We start from the raw sequence: 10492 nt of genomic DNA on the forward strand, positions 1-10492 counted from the left end.
TGAGCACCACCACGCGGTTATTGAATAGTAAAATTGCCCTTTGGAGTGATTGGCCCATGCCGTGGGACAGTGACATTTGCACCGTTGACTCTCGGCCAACAATGAAGATGAGTGGGGTCTCAAACGTTTGGCAGCAGGGAGATTTGCGACGTAAATGTTTTTTGCTTGGATTTTAGAAGTCATCATCACCATCAGCAGTAGCCATCATCTATCCACTGCTGGAAGATGGCCTCCCCACCCAAGATCCTGCCATTTTTCCATCCGCCTTGCACTTGCACGCCATCTGATTTCATCACTCCAGCCCCACGGTGGACACACTGTCTGGCGTGTTCCTCCGGCCATCATTCGCTCGAGCGATGGCATGTCCTGCCCAAGCCCACTCGCTGTTCTTAACTCATGATGTCCGTAACCTGCGTCCAGTTTATACAATCCACGTGTTCCTATTTCTGTCGCTCTCGCAAAGTGCCCGGATCTCCCTGATTTTTGCGCACACTTTTTTTGCAAACATTATATATACTTACATATATAAAAACCCTTCATTACGCACATTGGTATTTTTATTATTTTTACTTCAGTTTTCCAAAGAAAGCACCGCAAAGTCCTCTTTGTCTGTATATTTATTTCATCGTTGCGAAGATGTTTTTCTGTTTTTTTAGATAAATAAAGGTTTAAATATAAACAGAGAAAAGAACAAGAAACCCAGATTGTTTGATGGCGTAGCCATTGTAAAACAACTGAAGGGAGTGTAACTACAGAAAGTAATTGGAGAACTTGGTCAAGTTTGGCTGCCAGATTTGTCTCAAGATAAATTTGCGTTGAACAAAAGTCACGTTCAAAAAGTTTGTCTTGTAATTGAACACATTCGTTGGAGGGACACGACTCTAAAAAACAAACAAACACATCAGAGTTTGCAATAACTAGGGCAGCAGATGCTACTACGCAAGAGTTAAATCACATTGCGGCTATATAAGCAGAACCGTCAGATTTCAACACGTTCTAAAGCGGAATATAGACAGTAAAAAAAATCCACATGATGAAAATTAGTAAGAAAATGGTATTTTTCAGAACATTAAGAAATGGTTGGATTAAAAGCATTCATTGCATGAAAGTCTGACAGCAGAAAATTACTCTGCAACTCTAAATGCTTCAGATACAAAACCTTTCAGCAGCAGCAGCAGCAGAGTAATTTCCATGAATTTGTACTTAGGCTTATCATCTCCACACAACCTTTCAAGAAACATTGTCGTCACACATTTGAAGGTCGCTTCATTCATTATTGTGCAGTTAAGTCCATTGATGCCGGCCATGTAACATGACTAATGTTATATGACCAGCATCAACAATATATACGAGAAATATCCATCCTTTGCATTTTTTTATCATCATCATCATCATCATCATCCATGGTCAATCCACTGCTGGATTAAGGTCTAGACAAGCTGCAGCCATCTCTTCATGATCCAGTGATTACAAAAATCTACCCGGCAATTGCGCAATTGGCAGATGAACACTGGAGACGCGTTCCAATCCTTGCCTGCCACTCCGTGACCGTGCAGCAATCATCCTTTCCAGCGACGCATCCTGTCCAAACCCACTTATTTTTCTGAACAGTTCTGAATCGTGTCTTTAACCTACAAATTTTTCTCCGATGGGGGCAACAGTTTGGGAGTTGTACGCACCTTTGCAATACGTGACCGGCAGCTTTAGATGAGCATTGAAATTCGCGACGGGATAGACCGCCGCTGTTGAGCACGGCGCACATCAGCGGAAGGCGCCACACATATTTGGTGGCCGGTGGCACCCAGTCGCGAATATCACGTGACTGGACACATCCCGCTGTCTGTGGCCAATCATTTGGAGCCCGTGACGATCACCTGACGGGCCCCAATCTTAGCCGTCAGTCAAGAGACACATGGATTCGATTTCATGATTGGAGCCGTTACACTTGGTTAGCTGGTCAGTCGTGTTGCACAGTGGGCCAAAATCCCTTGGCCCACTCGTCGTATCCCTATTCTATTCTTGCGTATGATGGCAATATAGTTCGGGAGCTAAATGCCAATGTCGAGGTCTGCTAGCCACGAGAGGGCTACAGGAGAGGGTTCGTGTGGTTTTGCTTTTCCTCTGTCAAAAAAAGGAGTGCAGGGATTTTAAAATGATATTTTCTTAAAAAAGTATTCGTGTTATATTTTTTGGCTGTGCACTAGCACAAAGGTCCGCTGCAGAAGAAAATTTTCTTGCTTAAAGAAAAAATGCAGATCGTGTTTTCCAGAATCGCTACATTTTGTGTGCAATTCCAGAGAAGCGCGATATCAAATTGTACGCACAAATCTGGCACAGGATATTCAGACTAAATACAGCGAGAGAAAACACACATTCTCATTGCTATTCTCACAGCTATAAATAATACTCCTCTTCCATGGAGTGATATTGTCCACACCTCCGACTGGCGCCCTTGGCCACGACGTACGGCGCGAAAGAAGTTCAATAAGCCCACGCGCACACAATGCGCTTTCACTCGGGGAAACAAACGTCTGACGTCATCGAGCGGTGGATTGACCACGGCTGATGATGGCGATGACGACGAGTACTGAAATGGTACATTTTGAAAGTACTGCATTTCCCATAAATATGCTAAATTCCTCTTGATATGCAAATTATTTTGTCAAGGCGCTCTTCCCCCCTCCATCCCAGCTTAAATAGACGCTCCAAGCCTGGGGTGTGTCATTCAGACTCTGTCTTCTCGACAGACCTGTTCTCCACCTGAGGACGGCTGCTTGCGTTGTGGCCGAAAAGTCGTGAGAATTATTTTATTATGTTTTATTATTTTATTATTTCCATTCTACGTGACTTTACCGAAAGAACCAATAAGATGAATCCCTGCAGTCACGAAAGCTTTAAATCGAAAATTACTGCAACATTGTTTGCGAGTGACATGGCCTCCGGCTGGGCGGAAGGTGAAACGCACGGCGTTTTTTGCTCCGAGGGGAGCGGCACCATCTCTCAATCACGACCACAGAAGACCGACCCCGTCGTAAATTGACGCCAGGCCTCCGTCGATGACATTCTCAAATTTCGATTTAAAGCTTTCGTGACTGCAGGGATTCATCTTCTTTGGTTCTTTCGGTAAAGTCACGTAGAAGGGAAGTAATAAAAAAACAAAACAAAAAAAACATAATTAAATGATTCTCACGACGTTTCGGCCACAAAGCAACAGCCGTCCTCAGGTGAAGAAACAGGTCTGTCATCAATATTTTGCAGACGCTGTCTTCTCGACAGACCTGTTTCTTCACCTGATGACGGCTGCTTGCGTTGTGGCCGAAACGTCGTGAGAATTCTTTTATTATGTTTTATATTTTTATTATTATTTTATTACTTCCCTTCTACGTGACTTTACCGAAAGAACCAAGAAGACATTCTCAAACTCCACCCCAGCGGCAACCCGCGTCGTCCCGTGGCCTCCGTTCACCCCAGATTTCACCCGTGGTCGTAAAGCACTCGCTTTGGCTCGGCGGATGGACGCACTCAAGTAGGGCGGCGTTGGCATCGCGTGTGACAGGCGTTGGAGTCGCAGCAAAGCTGAGCTAAACGTCGGTGACGTCCCATGTATTATTGAGGGCCGTCTGTGAAAGTCCCCCCCCTCCCCACCGCCTCGCCTCTCACACCATTGATTGGCAATTTCAATAACACTCGGGACACACGCACGCACGTGGCAAGACCCACGTTGGGTGGAAATTTATCTGATTCGCACATGTGCCGAGTGTGGCCGGTGGCGATGATGGTTCTCGCTCATGGAACACAGCGGGAGACTGTCAGAGTACACCACGCAAACAGTTCTGTGGGATCTGGCAGAAGGAAGGAAGCAATGGCGAGGTGCGGTGACATCAATATATTGCAGAGCATGTTTTTTTTTTTAAAGCTTTCGTGACTGCAGGAATCCATACTCTTTGGTTCTTTCGGTAAAGTAACGTAGTAGAAAAATAAAACAAAATAAAAATAAAACATAATAACATAATTCTCACGACGTTTCGGCCACAACGCAAGCAGCCGTCCTCAGGTGAAGAACAGGTCTGTCGAGAAGACAGAGTCTGAAGACAGAGTCTGAATGTCTTCTCGACAGACCTGTTCTTCACATGAGGACGGCTGCTTGCGTTGTGGCCGAAACGTCGTGAGAATTATTTTATCATGTTTTATTTTTATTATTTTATTATTTCCATTCTACGTGACTTTACCGAAAGAACCAAGAAGATAAAAATAATATATCACGACGTTTCGATCGCCCGAGGACGACCGCCTTGTGTTGCGATCGAAACGTCGTGATATATTATTTTTATTTTGTTTTATTTTTCTACCTACTTGACTTTACCGAAAGAACCAAAGAGCATGTTTTTTGTTTGCATGTTCACCACAAAGTATCGTGTGTGGTTAATGCAGACAGGATTCCTCGAATAAGGATTATGTTTGGGGTTTTAACATATTGACACCTGTTTTGTTGCCAGAAAGGGTAAAACCTTTTGTTGTATCAATGGCAGTTTGTATGATAGCCTGTTCATGACTGACTTTGCTCCCACAACCTTACATTGGGCCTTGTATTGTAACATAGGACCCATAGATTCACACTGGGTTTGTACATCAACATTGACCCATAAATGTATGCTTACTTAGATGAGACGCAACATCTTACTTAGGAACCCATAGAATTGTATTTGGCTGAAACAAACATTGCCATCACATACATACATATGGCTCATAGACTAAGCACTCATGCATAACACTGATCCATAGCATGCACAATAGGCTTATATATGATACGTAGACTAAGGAAGAGGCCTGCAAGTAGAACAGCAATTCGGCTTCTGATAGACAATCCATGTGGTAAGCATGGCGTCTTCTGGTCCAACACCAATGGAGACTAGGATCTAAGAAAAGCTGTCTCGGGTGTGGACCAATCAACTTCAAGGACAGTGCATATCATTATCATTATCAGAGTTGTTGCTTTTTGTTTGCATTTTGACTGCTTGTGTTGTGGTTATTGCAAACATGATGCCTTATATAAAGGTGTCAGTTTTGTACCAGTTTAAAGGGTAAAAACCTACTACCAAATCCATGTGGTGTTGAATTGGCCAAACATCCCAAGCATTTGTGCTGTACAAAAAGGCAAATGAAGAAATGAATAATAGATCAAATATGTAGGAATTGAAAAAAACTCGCACACAATAACTTTGATCAAGGGACGCGAGCTGTCTTCATATATCTCGCATGGCACACACAATCACTCCACAGAGGTGCATCGAATGTCGGTATTTATTCAATCATACAATATCCGTTCTGATCGATCTCGAAGGTTTAGGAAATTGCGGTGGTTTATTGTGGAGTTTTTTTTTTGTTGTGACTGGGAAAATAGATTGTAAGTCCCAAGGCAGCCGACCGGCAGCTCACACCTGACCCTCGATCAAGACTCCTGCAAATTCGCCTGATGCACCCTGCCAATTTCACATGATGTGTGCGTGTCAGCAGGTGTGTGCTTGTGTGTGCGTGCGTCAGTGTGCGTGTGTGTTTGTATGTATGTGCATGTGTCAGCGAGTGTGTGTGTGTGTTTGATTGTCAGTGTAGGGTGTTATTTTGTAGTGTAGCGGTTAGCGCTACGCTGCGCTACAAACCTGGCCACCAGAGTTCGATTCCCGCTCACAGCCAACATCGGTGACGATTATCTGAACCGGTCCTGGGCCTCCCCTAGGTCGACTCAGCCTCAAATGAGTACCTGGTGCGGTGGGTATAAACATATCCACTGGAGAGACAAAGGCGGCTGCGCGTGGAACTGGCCACCCACCACCTCGTGAGCTGTTCTGGACATCATAGGTGCTCACTAACAGCACTTGCCCCAACAGTCCGTTAAGGCTATACGGGGGATCTTTGTCTTTGTCTTTGTGGGGAGCGGTGATGTAGGGGTTGGCGCGCTGGGCTTTGAAGCCAGCCACCCGAGTTTGATTCCCGCTCACGACACCCATCAGTGTGTAAGCATTGTCAATGGGGAGACAAAGGCGACCGGGCATGGTGCTGGCTTCACACCCCCGTGTGTGCCGTGCCATTTTTCATAGATGCCCCAACAGTCTGATACATCTATACGGGGGATCTTTGTCTTTGTGTGTGTGGAGGAGGCTCATGAAGGACGCTTCTGGGCAGTTGGAGGCAGTCGCCCTGCAACAACATCAGAGGACTGTTGTTTTAGTAGGGAAACAGAGTGCAAATAGTGGTAATAATAATTAAAATGTGCAATCTATGCATGATTTATTCACATTATTTAAACAGGGTTACGCAGTACTGAAAAAAAGCTTTTTGTTTGATCCCACAGGACTGAAATCCATCAAGAAAAGCCATATTCAAAAGCTTGAATTTGGGTCGGTGCCATAACGAATGTGCTTTTGCACGTTAGAGAGAAAACGCAGAGGGATTCTTTCCTTTTGGAACCGCAGCTGAAAATACCAAATGCCATCTACGGTTCTGTTGAGAGGGACTCCCAACCTTACCAACACAATGCTTACAAAGGATGTTTCTTCATGTTCCCGAAGGTTCGAAGCAATCGCGTTTCGAAGTGGTGAATTGGTTATCGAAAAGCAATTTATACTCATTGGTTTTTTCGGTAAAGTCACGTAGGTAAAAAATTAAATAAAAATTTATTAAATCACGACGTTTCGGAGGCAACACAAGCTTCCGTCTTCAGCAAAATTACTGTATCACTTGATACAAATTACGTAAGCCACTTGATACAGTAATTTTGCTGTGACGGTTCCACCTGAAGACGGAAGCTTGTGTTGCCTCCGAAACGTCGTGATTTAATTTATTTTAATTTTATATTTTTACCTACGTGACTTTACCAAAAAAAAACACAAAGAGTATGGACCCTTGCAGTCACGAAAACTTCAAATCTAGAATGAAAAGCAATTTGCCTAGGTCGTTATCCAAAATCTCACTGTTAAAATGTACATTATTATTTGGTTCTTTCTGTTACCTGTGTTGCTCCCGCTATGTATCTTGGTGATATCTGTCTGCTAATATGTCTGTCTATAGTTTTTTCTGGTTAGATTTTATGTCGCTATTTCATTATACCTGATGATGATTGCTTGTGTTGCAATCGAAACGTCGTATTCTATTATTTAATTTAATTTATTATTTTATCTTTAGACGTGACTTAACCGAAAGAACCAAATAATAATTCCTGCAGTCACGAAAGTTCTAAAATTAAGATTAAAATTAAGATTAAAATTTACATTGTTTCACTTGGCCAGGAACGCCTAAGAAGATTGACAAGCCTCATCTTCACGAGGCCCCGATGAGGTTCGGTGTTGAACGGGCGTTTCATCCAATCTCATAATTAACGTTTTTGGGTTTAGATCGCGTTATTTATAAATGTGTCGTAACCCTCCACCACCCGACACGGCCAATCATTAAAAATGTGTCACGTTGACAAAAGACAAATAGTTCACTGCTTGAGCCCACCGGTGTGTTGAAGCCACAACATTTACAATTTGAGTACGACGTTTCGCTGGTAATAATGCGATCTAAACCCAAAAACGTTGATTATGAATAACATTGGTCGCGAAAGCCTACGTGTTAAACTCATCCAATCTCACCGAACAGAGCAGTTTTTTTGTTGTTGCTGAAAATGTTAACCAAAATAGAGCAGAGCAAGCAATTAAAATTGTATTTCCATTACCGCGGTGACACGGTTAAGAAGTATAGGCAGGCAGTCGGGAATGCACAGACCCCAAAAAAAAATGTAAAATGTGTGCCGCTGTCATTTCTGCCGGTCACCTTCGTGTGAGTGCGAAGGGCCCTGGCTTAAAAAAAAAATTCAGCCCCCTTTAAACGAACCATAGATTTCCCATACACGTGCGAGGCAAATTCATTTGCGATTTTTTTTTCCTCTCCCCGACGCCAATTTGCATGCAAATAACTTTAATGCTGAGGAAATGCCAAAAGTCCAAGGCACATACCAAGCCATGAAAGCAATTACAAGGGCGAGGATTGCGGTAAAAAAAAACACGCAGCCATTCGCCCCGCACCCCCCACCCCCCTCATGCGCTGTCACATCGTGCTGCGTTCTCATCGCCGCTCCCAGACGTTCACCCAATGTTTACCCGCAAACGTTGAGGAGCGTTCAAAGGGTATGGGAGGGGGGGCTCGATATGGAGAGCGACACGTGGCCTTGATGAAACTGCTATGCCATCACGTGGTCTGGTGATGGTGCGATGGCTTGAAACGTCAGACTAAAAAGGAAACCTTTATTTTTATTTTAACAGGTAATGCCCACTGAGCTATATGGATCTTTTTTCAGAAACGACCCGGCCACAAATGAAAGGTCGGCGAAACGGTTTATCACGTGGCAATAGCATGAACTACAAACATGTTAATTTTATCTTCTTGGTTCTTTCGGTAAAGTCACGTAGAAGGAAAATAATAAAAAAAGAAAAATAAAACATAATAAAACTATTATCACTGAGAATTATTTTATTATGTTTTATTTTTATTCTCACTGAGAATAATTGTATTATGTTTTATTTGTATTATTTTAATATTTTCCTTCTACGTGACTTTACCGAAAGAACCAAGAAGATGAATCCTTGCAGCCACGAAAGCTTTAAATCGAAAATGTTCATTTTAACTGTGGTGGGAACAAAAAACCCACACAGGATCCGGAGAAAAATCCGTGCCACCACGGGGAGAACACGCAGGCGACAAATATAGAGGCGTCAGAGTCGGGATAGAACCCACGACCTCCTGTAGAGCAGGCGAGGCAGTTAGCATCTCCTAGCCACCGCGGTATCCTTGAATTGCCGACTGGAAGATCTATTTTGTGTCGCTCCTCAAACTACTCCGATCACAACCACCATCTCGTCAATGTCACCGTAAAATTCACTTTCACTAAAAGTGATGATTCAACTGTGGGAAAAAAGTATTCATATTCTTAGTTTTTTCGGTAAAGTCACGTAGGTAAAAAATGAAATTAATAAAAGTAAAATAAAAAATAAAATAAAAATCACGACGTGACGGTTCCACCTGAAGACGGAAGCTCGTGTTGCCTCCGAAACGTCGTGATTTGTATTTTATTTTAATTTTACTTCTATTAATTTTATTTTTTACCTACATGACTTTACCGAAAAAACCTAAGAATATGAATCCTTCCAGTCACGAAAGCTTCAAATCTAGAATGTGGTAAAAAGTTCAAGTTCACTGTATGCCAGGTATGAAAAGAATAGGGTTTCTCCAAAATGTCATCCTATTTACTCAAATCTTTCCGTATCATTTATATAAAATTCTCACATTTTTAGTCAATATTCAAACAACATGTATCTGAGGATGGGTACACGATGCACGCTTATAAATCACGTACATTATTTAACGCCGCTTGTGTCCGTTGCACTGTGTGGTGTTGCAGTTTGAGGGCTTATGCCTCCAGAAGCAATTACAGGACCCTCCCGAGAGAGTGTCTTGAGACTCAGTTGAGGCTTTCCTGGGTAAACAAGCATGTGCACAGTAGTAATCATTATCAACAACTCATACAGTATGACGTATATTAGACAGAACACTGTGAAAAATAAAACCCCCATGACATTTATGAGTACACCAATAAATATTGCATAGATAAGGAATAATGCAACTAAACTTCAATCACAATCTTCTTGGTTCTATCGGTAAAGTCACGTAGAAGGGAAATAATATTATGTTTTATCTTTATTCTTTACTTATTTCCTTTCTACGTGACTTTACCGAAAGAACCAAGAAGATGAATCCCTGCAGTCACGAAAGCTTTAAATCGAAATTCAATCACCATATTCATTCATCATCATCATCATCGACATCGTTATCTCTCCCAAATGAATTCAGGCAAATCAGTGGAATCAACGCACACTCATACATATCGTGTACATTATGTAGGCATCCGTAAAATATTACTCTGCTATGGACACAACTGCCCACTTCAATGTTGTGCAATGAACACAACTGCCCACTTCAATGCTGTGCAATGAACACAACTGCCCACTCCGATGGCAGTGAATCACGCGAGCGCTCTTCCTGAACGGCTCACCCACCTCCCTCGGTCCCAGTAACGTCTCCCTCCACACTGACCTCTCCTCCCCTTTAACTCGTCCTTCCCTCTTCCGCACCAGCCTGCCATTAATTCATGTTTACTGTGCCTAAGAAGTAAAGGTCTCCCGGAAGCCTCCGTGTGGCTTTTTCGGACGGTATGCTCAGCTGGTCTGGGCAATTGATTGAAGTGTGTTTTGCCGCGCGCGCGCACACACACACACAGAGCTCAATGCCCCACCAAACACCACACTCCCTCCGCTCCCCAGTGGTGAAAAATGTCAGGTCACATTCTCATTTCAAGATAAGTTGAACCCAGCAATACCCTTACGCTGAGTTCCGAGGGCAATTTGAGGTCATATGGATAACTCCAGACGTGCAGTTTATCATCTAAACAAAGTTAAAGACC

At 43.0% G+C, this 10492-nt stretch overlaps 1 long non-coding RNA gene across 1 annotated transcript; it reads right to left on the reverse strand.

Moving 5' to 3' along the window:
- Nucleotides 1-5326: 5326 nt before the first annotated feature.
- Nucleotides 5327-10152, reverse strand: LOC144945728 (uncharacterized). Its single transcript, XR_013639715.1, has 3 exons — nt 10089-10152; nt 9389-9508; nt 5327-6195 (listed from the first exon to the last, which is right to left on the reverse strand). It is a non-coding gene; the product is annotated as an uncharacterized LOC144945728 (long non-coding RNA).
- Between the last annotated feature and the right edge of the window lie 340 nt (nt 10153-10492).

The sequence above is a fragment of the Lampetra fluviatilis genome, chromosome 38 (assembly GCF_964198595.1).
Source record: "Lampetra fluviatilis chromosome 38, kcLamFluv1.1, whole genome shotgun sequence".
Lineage (NCBI taxonomy): Eukaryota > Metazoa > Chordata > Hyperoartia > Petromyzontiformes > Petromyzontidae > Lampetra > Lampetra fluviatilis.